Here is a 21,579-nt window from a genome sequence, read left to right as displayed (position 1 = left end):
CACTCAAGCTCTGTGTGGAGAGCTGAAAATCTGAGGATACCCCACCTATGCATCTTTTATCTTTCTACCAAAAATCTCAGCAGAACATAGTAGGATTCTCTCCCTGTCTTGGCATCAGAAGAGCCTTGTGAGGCAGGTTAGGCCGAAGGAGAGTGATTGGTTCCCGATCACCCAATGAGCTTCATGGCAGAAAGGAAATTGGAGTGGGAGTCTCCCAGATACTAAAACCACAACACTGCTCTGACCTTATTTAGCTGGTTTGTGATTAGTTGATGTTTGCAGTATGCTTGGGCAGTGTGAAGAGGGGCCCCAAGGAAACCTTTTTCTGGGGTGGATCCCAGCAGTTCTGGTACTCCCACCCATCAGTGGTCACCCATCAATGACACAGACTCCCCAAATGGCCACTTTAGTAAGAAAGAATCTGATCGGGAGTTGGACTAGATGACCCTGGAGGTCCCTTCCAACTCTACTATTCTATGATTCGGAAATTTGGATGGCATGGAAACAAACTATATATATATATATATATTTTTTTGCTAGATTCAGCGGCTCTTTTTAGGAGTATGGGTACCTCTCACCGTCTGTGCTTCCTTTCAGAATGAAGGCTGATAATTACTTTATTGATATTTTTTTCCCCCTTTAAAACCAAACTAATTTGGTTTCACTTTTATTCTGCTTACAAGAAGCTTGTGTTCTGGCTTTTTTGTTGTTGTTTGTTGACATGCTAAGTGAAAAGCCATAAGAAAAATTACAGTAAATTAAAATTTATTTCCCACGAGAGGAGAGACGTTTTAGTCTACAAGGAGAAAACGAATAGATTCTCTTCCAAACACCATTTTTATTTAAAGAACATGCTTTTAGGCAAAGAGAATACGGCTGTCTCCTGAGGAACGCTGTGTTTTCTTTTTTCTAGGGCAGGATGACAATGAAAAAAAGAAAGAAAATTAAAGTTTCCATTCAGTTCTGTGAACTGTGCATTTGCATTACTGCTACCGAGTGGGTTTTTACCCATTAATTACATTCACTGAGAGACAGTTTATCTATCTAGCATAGGGGTGTCAAACTCATTTGTTATGAGAGCCAGATTTGACATAAATGAAACCTTGTTGCGCCGAGGCATGTCGGGTTGGGCCATGCGTGTACCTATTTAAGATTAGGTAGCTGAGGTATAAACTTTATAAAAGACACAAACACAATCAAAGATTTTTTTAAAAAAAAAACCCTTAAAATATGCTTAAAATATTAGTACTTGTTGGTCTTAAAGGTGCATTCTTTGTATCTCTCTTGTGGAATCCAGGGAACTCGGCAAAGGAAGCTCTGGCTCTTTCCTTTGTTCCCCAGGGAACCAAGAGAGGAAGGAGCCTCAGCCAATAGAAGGGCAAGAGGTAAGGCTCAGTAGCTCTGCTGCGCGATTGAGAGAGCCTGGCAAAGCAAGCTCTCCCTCCTCACCTTCCTCTCCAAGGGAGGAGCCTCAGCCAATGGAGAAAATAAGAGTCTTTGCTCTGTAGCTCTTGTGTGATTGAGCAAGCTGTGATGCAGAAGGAAGCAAGTGAGAGGGAGAAGGAAGCTGATGATAGCCAGTTGCTCAGGGGCCTGATAGGAGCCTTCCGAGGGCCTGATTCGGCCCCTGGACTGCATGTTTGACACCCCTGATCTAGCTCTTCTTCTTTTTTTCTTTTTTTTGCCAGCCCTTCTTTGAAGGAGCTCAATGTGGTGTACTTGTTTCTCCCTTGAACACATAAAGATGCCTTGTCTGGAATCAGACCCTTGGTCCATCAAGGTCAGTATTGTCTGCTCTGATGGGCAGCAGCTCTCCAGGTTCTCAAGGGGAGGTCTTTCACATTGCCTACCACCTCATTCTTTTAGCTGGAGATGTAGGATAAAACCTGGGATCATCTGCATGCCAAGCAGATGCTCTACCACTGAGTCAAGGCCCCTCTAGTATTTCACTCTGTGAAGTATGCTGACTGTGACTGGCCCCAGGTCAAGTTATGCCAGACCCAAACCAAATGACTGTAATAGTGCAAAAAAAAAATTCCAAAATTCCAAAAAAGGGACGGTGGCTCAGTGGAAGAGCATCTGCTTGGGAAGCAGACGGTCCCAGGTTCAATCCCTGGCATCTCCAAAAAAGGGTCCAGGCAAATAGGTGTGAAAAACCTCAGCTTGAGACCCTGGAGAGCCGCTGCCAGTCTGAGAAGACAATACTGACTTTGATGGACCAAGGGTCTGAGTCAGTATAAGGCAGCTTCATATGTTCATATGGTGGTACAATTTTCATATAATCAGGCCTCATATTGGCCAAGAGCTCACAGGAGCGGAGATCCGAAACCTGTAAATTTTATTGTGCTCTTTCTTTCATACCTCGACCCCCAAATACTTGCTTCTGGGCTCCATTGTTCAAACCCCCTGTGAGAATTTTGCTGAACTCTGACAAATTTTATAATATCACCCCCGCACACACACACACAAATGGGAAAATAACCAAAACATATAAAGCAGACAGATGGAAATCTTCATCCTGCCCCTGTAGCCACAGAGGAGAAAGTAGTTTTAAAAGTATGATGGGAGCAAGGTTCTATTATGACAATTATAATTTAAGAAGCATTTTAAAGTAGGTGCTGATATAATTTAGTCCAGGGATGTTTGGCATATGCAAATGCTAATAAGCTCCAGCAACTCTTTTTCTGCGAAATGACCCCTGAGACTTACTGTAAAAGTTATGAAGAACCTTGTTCTCTGACATTTTATGGTTGGCTGTGTCTCCTGTAGCAGCCATTTTGTGGTTGGCTCCACCTTCTGTGGCAGCCATTTTTTTTAAAAAAAATTGTGCTTAATTGTGCTTACCACCTCATGTCAGAATTCCAAAGGTGTCCATAGGTTTTAGGAAGCCCTGTCCTACGTCAATGATTTCCACAAACTAAATCAATTTCAAGATATGCCCGCATTAAAAATGTATGACAGAAAGAACTGGAACAAAGCTCAAAAAAGAGATAGCAATTCCAACATTTCCTCCAAATCCTGGCCAAACTTACCCTTTGGAAATGTCCCATTCCACTTGCTTTGATATTTTTAATTCCTTTGTTCACTTCCTTCCCATGGTTTTCTTCTTCCATTCCCATGACATACAGGGTGGGGAAACACACAATTGCAAATCAGTTTCCTAAAGACCGCTTGCGTCGTCCGACGGGGTTCCCCCTATCTTTGCTGAGGCAGGAATGCTTGTTGGGACAACAGCTGGAAGGAAGATTCCTCTGCCCCCCCCCCCCCCCTTTTGTCCTTTTTATCAGCCCATGACTGGAAACTCAGGTGCGGATGGTAAGAACAGGAAATGCACAGCAATTAGGAACAGTCGGCGGGAGTCCAGTGGGCCTGGAAAAGCATAAGGACAATGCATTGGTTGGGGCTGCTCCAAGAGAAACCGACAATGAGCATTCTCTCGGTGGAATTTGGAGTGAACAGCTGCAATTGCCTTATCTGTGACTGCTTCATTCACTTTGATGGGAGATGAAACATGAACGACAACATTACCGTGGGTGGAGATGCAGCCAGAGACTAGGGAGTTGAAAACAATATGTCCAATTGCTTTTGGAGAGCCAGTTTGGTGTAGTGGTTAAGTGTGTGGACTCTTATCTGGGAGAACCAGGTTTGATTCCTCACTCCTCCGCTTGCAGCTGCTGGAATGGCCTTGGGTCAGCCATAGCTCTGGCAGAGGTTGTCCTTGAAAGGGCACCTGCTGTGAAAGCCCTCTCCAGCCCCACCCACCTCACAGGGTGTCTGTTGTGGGGGAGGAAGGGAAAGGAGATTGTAGGCTGTTCTGAGACTCTGCCCTTGAACGGGCAGCTGCTGTGAGAGCCCTCTCAGCCCCACCTACCTCGCAGGGTGTCTATTGTGGGGGAAGTAGAAAAAAGAGATTGTAAGCCACTCTGAGATTCTGATTCAGAGAGAAGGCGGGGTATAAATCTGCAATTCTTCTTCTTCTTGTTCTACTTTTCATTTGCTTTTTTTAAAAAAAATTCTGTTTGCTGGAAACGACTGGTACTTGAACAAGGGACTGAAAAAAAGGTAGTCCCCTGTGCAAGCACCAGTCATTTTCGACTCTGGGGTGACTCTGCTTTCACAGCGTTTTCACGGCAGACTTTTTACGAGGTGGTTTGCCATTGCCTTCCCCAGTCCTCTACACTTTCCCCCCAGCAAGCTGGGGACTCATTTTACTGACCTCGGAAGGATGGAAGGCTGAGTCAACCTGGAGCTGCCTGCCTGAACCAGCTTTCGCTGGGATCGAACTCAGGTCATGAGCAGAGGGTTCTGACTGCAGTACTGCAGCTTTACCACTCTGTGTCTTTACCTTTTTTATACTGAATCAGACCATCGGTCTATCACGCTCAATATCACCTGCTCATCCTGGCAGTGGGTCTCTGGGTCTCAGGCAGTGGTCTTTTCTATCACTTGTTGCCTGATCATGGGATGTGGAATGGGATCGTATAGCCTGTTCTCATTCACTGTCAGAAGCTAAGCGGGGTCGGTACTTGGATGGGAGACCACCAAGGAAGACTCTGCAGAGGAAGGCAATGACAAACCATCACTGTTTCTCACTTGCCTTGAAAGCACTTTGTTGGGGTCAGTGCTTGGTTGAGAGACCACCAAGGAAGACTCTGCAGAGGAAGGCAATGGCCAACCCCTTCTGCTTCTCACTTGACTTGAAAATCCTTTGCTGGGGTCAGTTCTGGGTTGAGAGACCACCAAGGAAGACTCTGCAGAGGAAGGCAATGGCAAACCCCTTCTGCTTCTCACTTGACTTGAAAATCCTTTGCTGGGGTCAGTTCTGGGTTGAGGGACCACCAAGGAAGACTCTGCAGAGGAAGGCAATGGCAAACCCCTTCTGCTTCTCACTTGACTTGAAAATCCTTTGCTGGGGTCAGTTCTGGGTTGAGAGACCACCAAGGAAGACTCTGCAGAGGAAGGCAATGGCAAACCCCTTCTGCTTCTCACTTGACTTGAAAATCCTTTGCTGGGGTCAGTTCTGGGTTGAGAGACCACCAAGGAAGACTCTGCAGAGGAAGGCAATGGCCAACCCCTTCTTGACTCACTTGACTTGAAAATCCTTTGCTGGGGTCAATTCTTGGTTGAGGGACCACCAAGGAAGACTCTGCAGAGGAAGGCAATGGCCAACCCCTTCTGCTTCTCACTTGACTTGAAAATCCTTTGCGGGGGTCAGTTCTTGGTTGAGAGACCACCAAGGAAGACTCTGCAGAGGAAGGCAATGGCCAACCCCTTCTGCTTCTCACTTGACTTGAAAATCCTTTGTGGGGGTCAGTTCTTGGTTGAGAGACCACCAAGGAAGACTCTGCAGAGGAAGGCAATGGCCAACCCCTTCTGCTTCTCACTTGACTTGAAAATCCTTTGTGGGGGTCAGTTCTTGGTTGAGAGACCACCAAGGAAGACTCTGCAGAGGAAGGCAATGGCCAACCCCTTCTGCTTCTCACTTGACTTTAAAATCCTTTGTGGGGGTCAGTGCTTGGTTGAGAGACCACCAAGGAAGACTCTGCAGAGGAAGGCAATGGCCAACCCCTTCTGCTTCTCACTTGACTTGAAAATCCTTTGCGGGGGTCAGTTCTTGGTTGAGAGACCACCAAGGAAGACTCTGCAGAGGAAGGCAATGGCCAACCCCTTCTGCTTCTCACTTGACTTGAAAATCCTTTGTGGGGGTCAGTTCTTGGTTGAGAGACCACCAAGGAAGACTCTGCAGAGGAAGGCAATGGCCAACCCCTTCTGCTTCTCACTTGACTTGAAAATCCTTTGCTGGGGTCAGTTCTTGGTTGAGGGACCACCAAGGAAGACTCTGCAGAGGAAGGCAATGGCCAACCCCTTCTGCTTCTCACTTGACTTGAAAATCCTTTGCTGGGGTCAGTTCTTGGTTGAGGGACCACCAAGGAAGACTCTGCAGAGGAAGGCAATGGCCAACCCCTTCTGCTTCTCACTTGGCTTGAAAATCCTTTGCTGGGGTCAGTTCTTGGTTGAGAGACCACCAAGGAAGACTCTGCAGAGGAAGGCAATGGCAAACCACCACTGCTTAATCACTTGCCTTGTAAACCCTATGAGGTCACCATAAGCTGGTTAAGACTTGACCGCACTTCACCCAACGTATACACATAATGCCAGGGCTTGGAGATGCCAGGGACTCTGAGATTCAGAGTGAAAGGCAGTGTATAAAATCCAATATCTTCTTCTAAAAATTAAAGCAGCATAAACATACCCCAGGGTTCCAGTCAACAGAGGATGATGAAAAAGAGATCAGATCTATACCCTGCCCTTCACTAGGAGTTTCAGAGTGGCTTACAATCTCCTTTCCCTTCCTGTCCCCACAACAGACACCCTGTGAGGTAGGTGTGGCTGACAGAGCTTTGGAGAACTGCTCTTGAGAGAACAGCCGTGAGGGAACTGGGACTGACCCAAGACCACCCAACAGGTGCAAGTGGAGGAGTGGGGAATCAAACCCAGTTCTCCCAGATTAGAGTGTCAGTGCACTTAACCACTACACCAAACTGGCTCCCAGCAGTTCCATTTGCAACTTCCAGGTCATCTTCAAAGGAAGGCACATGTTCAGCACATTGCTACAGTCTTGTCCGGAAAGTTCCCCATCCCCCTGTCAGCAACAGCCAATGATGTATGGTAGAAATATGGAGCTGTAGTCTAAGAATGGCCTGGGCACTTTGATGGCCCAGCGCTGTCCCTTCCATTAGGCAGCTTAGGCATTTGTCTAGGGCTCCAGCCATGGGAGGCGATGAATTGGGCATCCCCCACATGACTTGCAGAGGCCGTCCCCAGTCTTATGCTGGTGTTCTTGCTCTCGCACTGCCTGCCCCACTCTTGCGCTGCGTTCCCCTCTCCTGCCACCTTCCCCGCTTTCGCACCGGCTTTCTCGCTCTCGCATCACCTTCCCCACCCTCATGCCAGCTTCTCAGCTCTCCTGCTGCCTTCCCTGCGGTGGGGGGCAGTGTCATGGAGGGGGGCAGGGGGCAGCCTGTTTAGGCTGCTGTGCACCCTAGGGCCGGCCCTGTTGATGCCATTGCCAAAGGTCACAGTTAAATTCCGCTAGATGTCAATTAAAGCAGGAGAGATTATCAGAGAGAGGTTACATCTCAGCAACGGCCCAGCACTTCCGGCGTCCTTCTAAGCTGAGCTACAGCCTTCTAAAATCATTGACTTCAATGGGCTTAGAAGGGTTAATTCTGTTTAGGATGACGCCACAACTGTAAAACTTAGCTTGTCTTTGACTTTTGCATATTTCTTTTCGAATTCTGGAGGAACTGTCTAGGTTGGGACCGTAGGAAAGCATTAAACACACAGCCTCTGTCAGCATGTTTAACGCACGCTGCATAATTTATTGGTTTGCTTTTCTATTTTTTTTTTAATATAGGGGGAAAAAATCCATAATCTCATTAGTAAAATGGGCAGGATTATGAGGATATTAAACAAAATCTGTATGTTTCCACATCAATTAAAATCTGTACTGTATTCCCTTGGAATACGGAAAATTCTGTTATATGATAAATGGATTTCTGTGCAAGCAAGTCATTTAAGATTACGTTAAAAGACATTTATTAAATTGCTTGGCTGCTTTCGTCTCGACGGAAGCTGCAGTTAAGTGGTATAAAAAAGATTCAGGGGAGAAAAAAAAAACCACTCGCTCTCTCTTTTGACAGAGGAATAACATTCTGCCGGCTTTTCTGCCGTTTGTCTTCATCAATCAAGCCGTGTTTGTTTACTAAGCAATGTGTTGTCAGAGTTAATTTTCTGCTCCTTCTAATGGGCCTAAAACAAAGTCAACAATTCCAACAGGCGAATGAAGCTCACATTCCACTTCTCTGTTGTGGTTTTGGGCGCTCACATTGGGTAAGACATCACAGCAGAGAAAGCGGGGGTGGGCTTTTTGATATTTTTTTTTGCATATTTATTTTGATTTCTTTGGTTTACAAGATTCTGCATGGGATAGAGAAGGCAGAGGAAAAAGTCCTTTTCTCCCTTTCTCTCGATACAAGAACTCATGGGCACTCAATGAAATTGCTGAGCAGTTGGGTTGGAACGGATAGAAGGAAGTACCACCACAGGAAGTGGCGGCAGCTACAAGCATAGACAGCTTCAAGAGGGGATTGGATAAACAAATGGAGCAGAGGTCCATCCGTGGCTATTAGCCACAGGGTATTGACAGAACTCACCAGTTTGGCGTAATGGTGAAGTGTGCGGACTCTTATCTGGGAGAACCGGGTTTGATCCCCCACTCCTCCACTTGCACCTGCTGGAATGGCCTTGGGTCAGCCATAGCTCTGGCAGAGGTTGTCCTTGAAAGGGCAGCTGCTGTGAGAGCCCTCTCCAGCCCCACCCACCTCACAGGGTGTCTGTTGTGGGGGAGGAAGGTAAAGGAAATTGTGAGCCGCTCTGAGACTCTTCGGAGTGGAGGGCGGGATATAAATCCAATATCTTCTTCTTCTTCTTCTTCTTCTTCTTCTTCTCCTCTGTCTGGGGCAGTGATGCTCTGTATTCTTGAAGCTTGGGGGGGAGCACAGTGGGAGGGCTTCTAGTGTCCTGTCCCCACTGATGAACCTCCTGATGGCACCTGGTATTTTTTGGCCACTGTGTGACAGAGTGCTGGACTGGATGGACCATTGGCCTGATCCAAGATGGCTTCTCATATGACCTCTTTTTAGGTCTTCCAGCTCAGAAAACCCCGGCAGCAGGGGATGTGTGTGTGTGTGTGATTACAGTAAACTGCAAAGCCCCAGATTAATATTTCACAAAACCACACATAAATCACTCCCATTCCTCTCTTGGGACTGCTAACCCCCAGATGGGACCTGGAGATCCCTGAGAATTAGAACTGACTTCCAAAGATCGGTGGCCCAGGAGGAAATGGAAGCTTTGGAGGGTGGATTTGACAGCACCATACCCCACTGAAGTCCCTCTCCTGGTTCCATCCCCAAACCTCCAGGAATTTCCAAACTCAGAATTGGGAACCATACCTCTAATGTGGATGGTCCTTCTCACAAGAAGCAAATTAGGAATGCTACAGATTTTGCCGTGAATGTGTTTGACAGTCACAATTTACATTGATCAGAGTTGTTGGTCAGATGTGAGCCGATCCCCCAGGCAGTTTGCAATTTTATTTGTTGATGTGTTGGTTTTTGCAAAACTGTGCATGCATGACACTGAACATGTAATGTAATGTAAATGTAATGTAAAATTTTATTTATATCCCGCCCTCCCCGCCGAAGCAGGCTCAGGGCGGCTAACAGCATTTCAGGTAAACAATAGTAATAAAAACATTAAATTCACATTAAAATTCACATTAAAATCAGTCAATAATCAATAATTAATTAAAACATTCCTAAGTCAACATTGGCGGTAAACATTACTAATCTGGCGGTAAACATTAATTCAGTTATTGGTGAACGCCTGTTTGAAGAGGGCGGTCTTGCAGGCCCTGCGGAACTGGTCTAAGTTCCGCAGGGCCCGCACCTCCTCTGGGAGTTGGTTCCAGAGTTGTGGGGCCGCAACAGAAAAGGCCCGGGTGCGGGTGCTTTGAAGTTTAACATATGAACATATGAAGCTGCCTTATACTGAATCAGACCCTTGGTCCATCAAAGTCAGTATTATTAGGGTTTGTAGGATCTTTCGAGATCAAGTGCCGTGTTATACTGGAGAAAGTTTTCCTTCCAGACGTTTCATTTTCAGCTGCGGAGAACATCCTCAGTGGCGTTGCAGCCGGAGCAGGCGCTCAGACCTTCTTGGCATGCACAGCAGCCAAGAAGGTCTGAGCGCCTGCTCCGGCTGCAACGCCACTGAGGATGTTCTCCGCAGCTGAGAACAAAACGTCTGGAAGGAAAACTTTCTCCAGTAGAACATTGCACTTGAGCCCGAAAGATTCCACAAACCCTAATGATGTTACCAGCCGTGAAAACCTGAATTCTTTGATAAAGTCAGTATTGTCTTCTCAGACTGGCAGCGGCTCTCCAGGGTCTCAAGCTGAGGTTTTTCACATCTATTTGCCTGGACCCTTTTTTGGAGATGCCAGGGATTGAACCTGGGACCTTCTGCTTTCCAAGCAGATGCTCTACCACTGAGCCACCGTCCCTCCCCACCGTCCTGCTGCTGATTAGAACCAACCGGCCGCCATTAATGTCAGCAGGGACTACATGGACTAACACCAAAAGGTAGGATTTTATTAAAACTCGGCATTTATTTATGATGAATCTATATGATTTCTGACTGATAGAGTTGTCTACTTAAACAATTGCCAGCTCTTGAGAACAGTTAGGCAGGAAGAAGAAGTAGTAGTAGTAGTAGGTGGGGTTGAGAGAGCTCTGAGAAAGCTGTCACCCAGTTGGCTGCATGCGAAGGAGGAGTGGGGAATCAAACCCAGTTTATTTCTCAAAAAAATTCACCTGATTTTGAGATAATCTGGTTCCCCATAATGGAATATTTATCAAAATATGATGATATTCCCAATTTGATTAATACACGCTGTTTATGGTAAACTTACCAAGTTTAAAATTCCTTAGCCTATAGTATTTTTATTGAAAGAAAGTGTTTGAAACAACTAAATATTGAAAAATTTCCAGTATTTTTATTTATTTATTTAGGATTTATATCCCGCCCTTCCCACAAGTGGCTCAGGGCGGCTTCCAAAAATTGGTCAAACATAAAAATTAAACAATTTTAAATATATAAATAATTAAACAGTTAAACAGTTAAAACCTTAAAAACCAGTAGGCATTCCAAATACATATAAAACAGACGTCTAGCAAGCTATGCTTAACGTAGGCAGTTAAAATGCTATACTTTTATTACTGTCTATTAATTTATATTATACTGCACTATATTGTTTTGTTTTGTTTATGTTGTGGAAATACAATAAATTGTTAATTAAAAGAAAAGAGTATACAGCTTAGACAAGGACAAGGGAAAGATCAGTACGACCAATGTGCGTTACATTAGTCTAGTCTCAACACTGTTATGGCATGGATCCAGAAGCATGGTGAGAAAACCACCCCTTTGAATAATCCTTCCAAGTTTGCCCCTTCTGGGTTTAACAGGATCACTGTGTCTGCATCTAGACATCATAATAGACAGTGATCCAGCCTAGATTAGTGGTTAGGAGTGTGGACTCTAATCTGGGAGAACAGGATTTGATTTTGTCATTCCTCCACATGCACCTTGGGCAATCCACAGTTCTCTCAGAGCTGATCTCTCAGTCACAGTTCTCTCAGAACTCTCTCAGCCCCTCCTACCTCATCTGTTGTGGGGAGAGGAAGGGAAGGAGATTGTAAACCACCCTGAGACTCCAAGTGAAGGTGGGATATAAATTTAATCTCTTCTTCTTCTCCTCCTCCTCCTCCTCCTTCTTCACCTTCTTCTCCTCCTCCTTCTCCAAAATGAGGTTTATTGGCTGACACTAAAGAGGAATTTCAAACTAGGGGTTCGTAACTAGTTTGCTCACCACACCTTATTCTAACAGTGATGCATTGTGGTGTCTGAATTCAAAACTCAAAGAGTTTGTGTATTAGCTGCCTAGAGACAGAGTCAGAAACATAAGAAGTAAGACCTCTCTATTGATCAGAGGCAGAAACAGACAAACTTTATGTACGCACTGAGATTTCCAGGTATCCTGGGGAGCTGCTCCCAGTCTCTGTAGACAGTACTGACTTTGATGGACCAGCAGTTTGATTGAATATAAGGTAGGTCCATGTGTTCATGTGTTGCTGAAGTTCCATGCACAAGTACATAGGAAGGAGTAACGGTTTATACAATCAATTCTAAGACATAAAAAAAACCATCATTAGCAAACAAATTAATTTAATCAGAGACCAATAAAATATTAATTGCTGGCAAGGACACTCATATTCCATGCAAATGTTCCAATGGTCCGCGAAGTCCATACGAAGTAACCCATACCTTGGGTTACTTTATTCTCCATATCAATTAAAAATCTTCTACAGTGGTGTATGCTTCAGTCATTCAATGAGGACGCTGTGGCGGAGTGGCTCACACTATCGATCCTTGACCACATAGCACCAGGGATCTTGCCAAATGAAGTGCCAGTGGATTAATGCACGGTGTAATATATGTGGCGTCCACTCACTAACCTCTGCACATTTCTAGCATGTTCAGATCCTTTCCTGTGGCCGACACAAGGGTCGCACTGGCTCCCTGAGATCACAGCTAATCATCTTGATGTGTTGGCTGTAAAACAGATAAGATGTATGAAAGGTCAGCCTTATTGATTGAATTTTCTTCTTAATTTTTTGGTGTCTCTGATTCGTCAAGCTCCCCGTTACCCTGGTGCGAATTTTTGGACTCTTTTTAGGAATACATTTGCCCAGTACCTCTAACGCTATAAATTACATTTATTCTTTCAACTCTGTTCAAATGAAACTGCTGTTGCTTTTAAAAAGAGGAGGGGGGGTGAGAAGAGTTCAAAGGCCTTTTCTAAGGAAGAGTATTGCTTTCTGCTTAAATATATATAAGTGCCCCCATATGTACATATCCCTATACAAATGTTATCTAGCTATTGTTCATGTTTCCCTGAAAAAAGGTGCCACAATATATTCCAAGGGCGGTTATTTATGGCTTTTCTTATTGCTTTAAAAAGGCCCAAATTCTTGTCGAATATAGTCCAGGAGGTCAACCATCCCCTTTCCTCTCATTTATCTGCTCTTTGATCTCACGTCAACCCTCAATGTTGGCACGCCAAAACCATAACATTTTTGCCGAGAGATCACAAAAAAATGGGGAAAGAAACACAAAGCCATCGTTACATCTTTAAAAACTTAACGGGCTCCCCGGTGCTCCTCGGTTAGCAGATGGGGGTATTGAGTTTGTCCCCCCTCTCTTTGCTGCCCCTTTTGACTATTATTATTTTATAGCTTGGTTCTGCATTCCTTCCACTCAGCCTAAAGTGGATAGGAGCCTGTTAGTTTATTACTTACATATGTCTGCACCCTTTTACCTCAGCAGGGAAAGACAAAATATCGAGTCAGGCTGCAGTTTGGGGATGGTCAACTAATCCTTCCCCACCTTGAACTAATTGACGGGCTGATGTGTTATTGTGCGGAGCGGTGTTCTGCAACGAATAGCCAGTGGGGTTTCAATTTGTAGAAGCATAAACAGATACTAAAGCGAAAAAAGAAATTGCCCAGTGATTTGTTAGCAGCGTTCAGATCAAATTATCGCAGAAGTCCCCTGCTGACAGTCCGAACAATTACCTCCCTCTGCACCCCCCTCCCCAGTCTTTAAAAATGTTTTTGATTTCACTTAGGTTGCAATATATATATATATATATTCTGATTATTTTTAAAGGCATTCAGGTTGGTTACTGAGCTCCCCCCACCCCAGAAATAAACTGATTTAGCCCCAAATAATCCAGCGAGGCTTTGATTCAGACAAGAATCCATTTGGAAGATGCTTGTCACACCTTGCAACCAAATGCAATACAAAAATTTTAAAGAAAAGATTCAAAAATTCTGTCTCTCCCCCACCCCCCACCCCGCCCATTTTGTATTACTGCTTTTTTAATTCCTGGCTGCACTGAAGCTGTTTAGTTAAAGGAAGGCAAAAAAGGGTAAAAAGCTAGCTGAAGATGGCAAAATTTGGGTGCTTTTATATTGCAGAAAAATAAGAACTTCTAAGGCCTACATTATTAGTTGTCCACCCTTATGGCTGCATTTCTGGCCACACTTAGGGCCATCTTTGCCCCATGTTGCTGGGGAATCTGGTTGGATTCTCAAACATGCATTTTAGAAGAAGAAGATGATGATATTGGATTTATATCTCGCCCTCCACTCCAAAGAGTCACAGAGCGGCTCACAATCTCCTTTCCCTTCCTCCCCCACAACAGACACCCTGTGAGGTGGGTGGGGCTGGAGAGGGCTCTCACAGCAGCTGCCCTTTCAAGGACAACCTCTGCCAGAGCTATGGCTGACCCAAGGCCATGCCAGCAGGTGCAAGTGAAGGAGTGGGGAATCAAACCCAGTTCTACCAGATAAGAGTCCACACACTTAACCACTATACCAAACTGGCTCTCTTTTACTAACTTCAGCCATCATAATTAAATGCACGATGGTGATCGGAAGGCCCATCAAGACACAGCTGACTTATAGTGACCCCGTAGGGTTTTCGATGCAAGAGATATTCAGAGGTGCCTGCCTCCTCATCACACCTCTGACATTCCTTAGAGCAGGGGTCTCCAACCACCGGGCCGTGGACCGATACCGGTCCATGGCCTATTAGCAACCGGGCCGTGAGTTGTATAATTATTTCATTATATATTACAATGTAGTCATAATAAAAATTATCAGAAGACATTGGATTTATATCCTGCCCTCCACTCCAAATTTCAGAGTTTCAGAATGGCTTACCTTCCTCTCCCACAAATTGAAGAGTCTCAGAATGCGTTACCTTCCTTCCCCACAACAGACACCTTGCGAGGTGGGTGGGGCTGAGAGACTTCTCCCCAAAAGGTGATAGGGAAGGGACGGTGGCTCAGTGGTAGAGCATCTGCTTGGGAAGCAGAAGGTCCCAGGTTCAATCCCCGGCATCTCCAATTAGTAAGTAAGTAAGTAAAAGTAAGTAAAAGGGTTCAGGCAAGTAGGCGTAAAAAATCTCAGCTTGAGACCCTGGAGAGCCGCTGCCAGTCTGAGGAGACAAGACTGACTTTGATGGACTGAGGGGGATCTGATTCAGTAGAATTCAGTAGAAGGCAGCTTCATATGTTCATAAAGTGCCCTTTCAAGGACAACTCCTGCCAGAGCTATGGCTGACCCAAGGCCATTCCAGCAGCTGCAAGTGGAGGAGCGGGGAATCAAACCCGGTTCTCCCAGATAAGAGTCTGCACACTTAACCACTATACCAAACTGGCTCTTTCAGCCACCCTTTCAAGGACAACCTCTGCCAGAGCTATGGCTGACCCAAGGCCATTCCAGCAGCTGCAAGTGGAGCAGTGGGGAATCAAACCCGGTTCTCCCAGATAAGAGTCTGCACACTTCACCACCATGCCAAACTAATAAAAATAAAGTCGGCAATTGTATCATCCCCAAACCATCACACACACACACACCCCGGTCCCTGGAAAATTGTCTTCCACAAAACCGGTCCCTGGTGCCAAAAAGGTTGGGTACTGCTGCCTCAGAGGTCTTCCATCCAAATACTAGCCAGGGTTGACCCTGCTTAGCTTCTGAGATCTGATGAGATCAAGGTAGCCTGGACAAGTCAAGTCACATGCAGAACAGTGCCAATGAAAGTCTCGTGATAACTCTGAGAGACTTGCCTATGATGACCTACAGGGCTTTTTTTTTTTTTTGTAGCAGGAATTCCTCTGCATATCAGGCCACACACCCCTGATGTAGCCGATCCTCTTGGAGTTTACAGTAGGCCCTGTAAGGAGAGCCCTGTAAGGAATTCTAGCAGGACCTCCTTTGCCTATTAGGCCACACACCTCTGATGGAGCCAGTCCTCCTGGAGCTTACAGCAGGCCCTGTACGAAGAGCCCTGTAAGGAATTCTAGCAGGACCTCCTTTGCATATTAGGCCACACCTCCCTGATGTAGCCAATCCTCCTGGAGCTTCCAGTAGGCTCTGTATGAAGAGCCCTGTAAGGAATTCTAGCAGGACCTCCTTTGCCTATTAGGCCACACCCCCCTGATGTAGCCAGTCCTCCTGGAGCTTACAGTAGGCCCTGAAAGAAGAGCCCTGTAAGGAATTCTAGCAGGACCTCCTTTGCCTATTAGGCCACACCCCCCTGATGTAGCCAGTCCTCCTGGAGCTTCCAGTAGGCCCTGTACGAAGAGCCCTGTAAGGAATTCTAGCAGGACCTCCTTTGCCTATTAGGCCACACCCCCCTGATGTAGCCAGTCCTCCTGGAGCTTCCAGTAGGCCCTGTACGAAGAGCCCTGTAAGGAATTCTAGCAGGACCTCCTTTGCCTATTAGGCCACACCCCCCTGATGTAGCCAGTCCTCCTGGAGCTTACAGCAGGCCCTGTACGAAGAGCCCTGTAAGGAATTCTAGCAGGACCTCCTTTGCCTATTAGGCCACACCCCCCTGATGTAGCCAGTCCTCCTGGAGCTTACAGTAGGCCCTGAAAGAAGAGCCCTGTAAGGAATTCTAGCAGGACCTCCTTTGCCTATTAGGCCACACCCCCCTGATGTAGCCAGTCCTCCTGGAGCTTCCAGTAGGCCCTGTACGAAGAGCCCTGTAAGGAATTCTAGCAGGACCTCCTTTGCCTATTAGGCCACACCCCCCTGATGTAGCCAGTCCTCCTGGAGCTTCCAGTAGGCCCTGTACGAAGAGCCCTGTAAGGAATTCTAGCAGGACCTCCTTTGCCTATTAGGCCACACCCCCCTGATGTAGCCAGTCCTCCTGGAGCTTACAGCAGGCCCTGTACGAAGAGCCCTGTAAGGAATTCTAGCAGGACCTCCTTTGCCTATTAGGCCACACACCCCTGATGTAGCCGATCCTCTTGGAGTTTACAGTAGGCCCTGTAAGAAAAGCCCTGTAAGCTCTTGGAGGACTGGCTGCATCAGGGGGTGTGGCCTAATATGCAAAGGAGTTCCTGCTACAAAAAAAGCCCTGATGACCTATAAGCATTGTTTTTCTTTGTTTTAGTATTTTTTGTGTGTGTGCATGAGTGTGTGTGTTTATGCACTTGGCTGCCTGGAAGTCATGGTGACCTCTGGCAACCTTTACTGAGGCCTGGGCTTTTCCAGACAGGTGGTTTCCTTTTTCCTGCCTCGGCATCCTGGCCCTGGTATTCCTTCGGAGTTCTCTCTTGTAAGTACTTGCCAGAGTCAGCTCTGCTTAGCTTGTGAGATCTGATGATATCAGGTTTGCTGGGTTATCCAAGTCAGGGCTGTGGCCTACAAGCATTTCTGACACACAACTCACATAAGCCTCAAGAAGTGTCATGGCTGCATGTGTTAGAAAATATAGGTCTTTAAATTAGAATATAGACTTTATAAAATAAGTCTTACATGCCGGCCTCATTTTGGGCAGGAGCTCACAGGAGCGGAGCTCTGGGACCTCTCAATTTTATTGTGCTCTTTCTGTCTCACCACGCCCCCCCCCCCAAAAAAAACCCTTGTTTCTGGGCTCCATTGTTCAAACCCCCTGTGAGAATTTTGCTGAACTCTAAGACCTGACAAACTTTCTGATATTTTTCACCTCACAAAATATGAGAAAATAACCAAAACATCTAAAGCAGACGGATGGAAATCTTCATCACACCACTGTGGCCACATAAAAAGGTAAAAGTAGTCCTTGTGCTAGCACCAATCGTTTCCGACTCTGGGGTGATGCCGCATCATGATGTTTTCATGGCAGACTTTTTTACGGGGTGGTTTGCCATTGCCTTCCCCAGTCATCTACACTTTCCCCCCAGCAAGCTGGGGACTCATTTGACTGACCTCGGAAAGATGGAAAGCTGAGTCAACCTTGAGCCGGCTACCTGAACCCAGCTTCCGCCGGGATCAAACTCAGGTCGTGAGCAGAGAGCTCGGACTACAGTATTGAGGGCAATTATAATTCAAGAAGCATTATAAGGTAGATGCTGATCTGATCTAATTTAGTACACCTTCTGGCGATGTCAGGGGTGCGTGGCACATGCATATGAGTTGTGCTAAGCAGCTCCAGCACCTCTTTTTCTATGAAATGACCCCTGCTTACATGTCTAGATACCAGCAACAAACTTGATGGGAAGAGGACTATATATATATATATATATATATATATATATATATATATATATGTACGTTCCACACAGAGTTGAAAAAACATATTTCTAGGTGATGTTGCCATGGTGCGTAAACCACCTTTTACCCCCTTCAACATGAGCCAAAGCTCTTGGAGGCCGTGCTGTTGGCAGGACGTGACACACTTTTTACTGTCCATCAGGAAATGTTTTGTACACATCGAGGGAATCTCCATGGCGTACATGGAGGTCTCCTCGGTTGAGAGATAAGATTGCCGTGGGCGGAACCGCAAGGCTGCTTTCCGTGCCCCATTAAAGTTCTTGGAAATAGGCACCCCAGATTCCGAAAATTCACTCCTCGGAACAGGACTGCAACGAAAAGCGAGACTGCAGAGTGGATTTGCTCCACCCGACAAGCAAAAGGCGCCACAGAAGCGACATTCATGCAAACATTAGCCGCTGGCAGCTGCACATGTAATTCGTTTCAGTATCTGTGGATACTCTTTGAAGGCCGAGTTGGTTCTGGATTGCCAGGCGCTCTCTGTCATCTCTCTGCATTGCCTTTCCTTGATATCCCGGCTAGGATGTCTAGAATTAGCTTCCAACATTTGTTTCTACTCTTCTCACATTGCCCCCTCCCCAGCATCCAACCCCTTGACTTTCACTCTCCCATAGTTACATTTCCCTGCTTCTTACAATTCTACTGGGATTGATTTATCATCATTTGCTAACGTATCTGTCTCAGGATCTGGGCTTTGATCAGCTTGTATTTTACAACTTACATCTGTTCTATGTTTAACCTTTGGTAATGCTGTTTTTCAAAAATATTACCTGGTCTAACAAAAGAATCATGTCAGTCCAAGAATTCTATTAAACTCCACTGGCAGGGGGGAAAAGAAAGCTCAAAGAAGAATGGAACGTACCTGTCTTAATTTGCCACATTGCTGTTATTGTTTCATAGGCTCCTTTTCATTAATGCAATAAATCCATCACGGCGCAGCTTCCTTCGCTGACTCGTACCGAATTGTAAACTATATCTTTCTGCCTCTAACCTGGTCCTCCTCCTTCTCTTTCATCTCTTGATAGTTGAAATGATACCTAGTGGCGTTCAAAGTAGCCCAATCAAGTTACTAGGCCACAATTTTTCCCTGGTCTACCTGCCTACCAATAGTCACTCTAAGCCGTGGAGTCTTAGCAGCAAAAACTCTGTTTTGTGAGCTACTGACATTAAAGTTGCGAGCTACTGCATAAATTAGTTTGCTCTTGGGCCATTCTTCCTGGGCTAAGACAGGATGTGAGCCAGAGGCTTGAAAACTGTGAGCTGACTCACAGTAACTCAGCTTAGAGTGAACACTGCTGCCTACATGCCTCTACGTTACTGACAGAATTATTTTGCAGAGGTCATTTCATAGAAAAAGAGGTGCTGGAGCTCATGAGTATGACTCATTTGCATAACTCCTCTGCCGCACACCCCTGACATCACCAGAAGGCGTGCTCAATTCTATCAGCTCAGCATCTACCTTAAAAGGCTTCTTGAATTATAATTGTCATAATCAACCTTACTCCCATTATACTTTTTAATTGACTTTCTCCTATGTGGCCACAGGGGCAGGAAGAAGATTTCCATCTGTCTAATTTATATGTTTTGGTTATTTTCCCTTTTTTTTTGGGGGGGGGGGATATTAGAAAGTTTGTCAGATCTTAGAGTTCGGCTAAATTCTCACAGGGGGTTTCAACAATGGAGCCCAGAAGCAAGTGGGTTTTGGGGGGGAGGGATCAGTTCACCTGCTTTGGAAGATGGGTTCTATGACATTGAACCTCACCAAAGTCCCTCCCCTCCCAAAACTCTGCCCTCTTCAGGCTCCACCCCCCAAAAATCCCCAACTATTTCCCAACTGGGAGCTGACAACAACCCTAACCCTAATCCCTAATTTAGGGATTTAAAGCTAACAACCAGACATGGAACAAAATCAGATTTGTACATCTCCACTTTATCTCATTTTTAATGAGCTATTCATTAAAATGGGGAGTTAATCCAATGGGGATTTAGTGCCATATATGTGTTGCACACACTCACACACAGAGAGAGAGAGAGAAAGAGAGAGAGAGAGAGAGTAGGTTTGTCAAGTCCTCCGTTGCCTCCGGGTACTCTATTGTACCATAGAGTTCTCCCTCCCAAATTGCTAGAGTGTCTGGGAAAACCATAATGTTTTCCCAGAAAAGCCTAGAGAAGCCGGTACCCGGCATCGCCAGCATGATGACATCACTTCTGGGTGACGTCATTGTGCTGGCAAAGTCAGGGGAGGTTTCCCTCACCGGCTCAATGTGGGTTGGCAGGTTGGGAACCTCCAGGGCGGGAGAATCCCTCCCGGCATGGGGGCTTGGCAGCCCTAAGAGAGAGAGAAAGAGAGAGAGTTAACTTCCCATTTTAATGAGGACCCCATTAAAAATGAGATAAACTCCCAAGTGGAGATGTTCATACACACACTCACACAATGAGGGTTCTTATTAATCATTATAGGTTCTCCTTCCTAACAAATAAAAACAAAAAAACTTCACAGACTTTCAAATTGTTTCTTTCTCCCCCCCCTTTTATTTTGTAAAGGCAGAAGCCCACTAAAGATAAAGACTGTCAACAGGCATAGAACAAATCTTAAAGTCTTTCAAATGGGTCACAGGTGTAAGGAGGTCAAAGCGATATCTTGTTCCTCCAAATATTTCAACAGATAGACGGACTTTTGATTGCATTATCTACGGGAAAAAAATGGCTTTGAACTCTCCACCAAAGCAGACCACTTTCTGCTTTCAGACAGCAACAAAGGTTTGGTCAGCAGATAAGAATTTCAGTCCAGGGAAGGGGTAACACAGCTTGCCTTTCATGTGGCCTCTTGTGTGTACATGAATTGTTTGCTTTGCCTGGCCTTCCTATCGTAAGGGCTAAAGAAAGAAAGAAAGAAAGAAAGAAAGAAAGAAAGAAAGAAAGAAAGAAAGAAAGAAAGAAAGAAAGAAAGCTCCTCTCATTGATTTGAATTCCACTCTCAATTGTTAAATAAGCAACAAAGAATGATTTCAGCTGTGTAATAGTCACATGTTTACACCACAATCCTGGAAAACAAAACCATTTCAATATGTGGTAAACCCACAGGTTCACAAAGAGTTTTAAATATATGCCATGTTTCTGCCAAAAGTTCAGATTTTGCATTTCACCATTTGAGTTTCTGAAAGCCATTGACATCTGGGTGGAAATTTCGCATATTTTGTGAGAACGAATTCGGTATTTCAAACTTTCGTTCTATTTCCAAAGCCTGATGTCTGGGATTCAATACCGTTTACCTGCATTCAGATTTTTTTTTAAAAAAAACCAATGCATATGTACAAGTAATGTCTATTTTGGTATTTACTCTTTTAATAAAGTTTGATTGAATTTAAAAAATGCATATGTACAAAAGATGGCTAACATAATATATGATTGAGAGCTAGATAGAGCTAGTGTGGTGTGGTAGCTTGACTACGAAATAGAAAACCAAAGTTCGAATCACCATTCTATCTATCTATCTATCTATCTATCTATCTATCTATCTATCTATCTATCTATCTATCTATCTATCTATCTATCTATCTATCTATCTATCTATCTATCTAGATTTCCAGTGCAAAATCATTATATTTGCTCCCCAGATATCTGGTCATTTAAGCCGTCATCTTGGTTTACTGAATTCAAAATGTTTCCAGATGACTCCAGGCAACCTCCTCTAGTTTGGGGTCAATCCAGTTTATTTTTAAAATAAGCATGTTTGCTTTGAATGCCATAATTCTAGACTGCTCTTCAGCGATTGTTGCTGCCT

The 21,579-nt window shown here is 45.1% G+C and overlaps 1 non-coding gene across 1 annotated transcript; it reads right to left on the bottom strand.

The window, feature by feature from the left end:
- Positions 1-10,057: 10,057 nt before the first annotated feature.
- Positions 10,058-10,124, bottom strand: TRNAS-GGA (transfer RNA serine (anticodon GGA)). The gene has a single exon. It is a non-coding gene; the product is annotated as a tRNA-Ser (tRNA).
- Between the last annotated feature and the right edge of the window lie 11,455 nt (positions 10,125-21,579).

The sequence above is a fragment of the Heteronotia binoei genome, chromosome 14 (genome assembly GCF_032191835.1).
Source record: "Heteronotia binoei isolate CCM8104 ecotype False Entrance Well chromosome 14, APGP_CSIRO_Hbin_v1, whole genome shotgun sequence".
NCBI classification, from domain to species: Eukaryota; Metazoa; Chordata; class Lepidosauria; order Squamata; family Gekkonidae; genus Heteronotia; species Heteronotia binoei.
The sequence above is the reverse complement of the archived record's forward strand: the minus strand, read 5'-3'. Positions and strand labels throughout refer to the sequence as shown.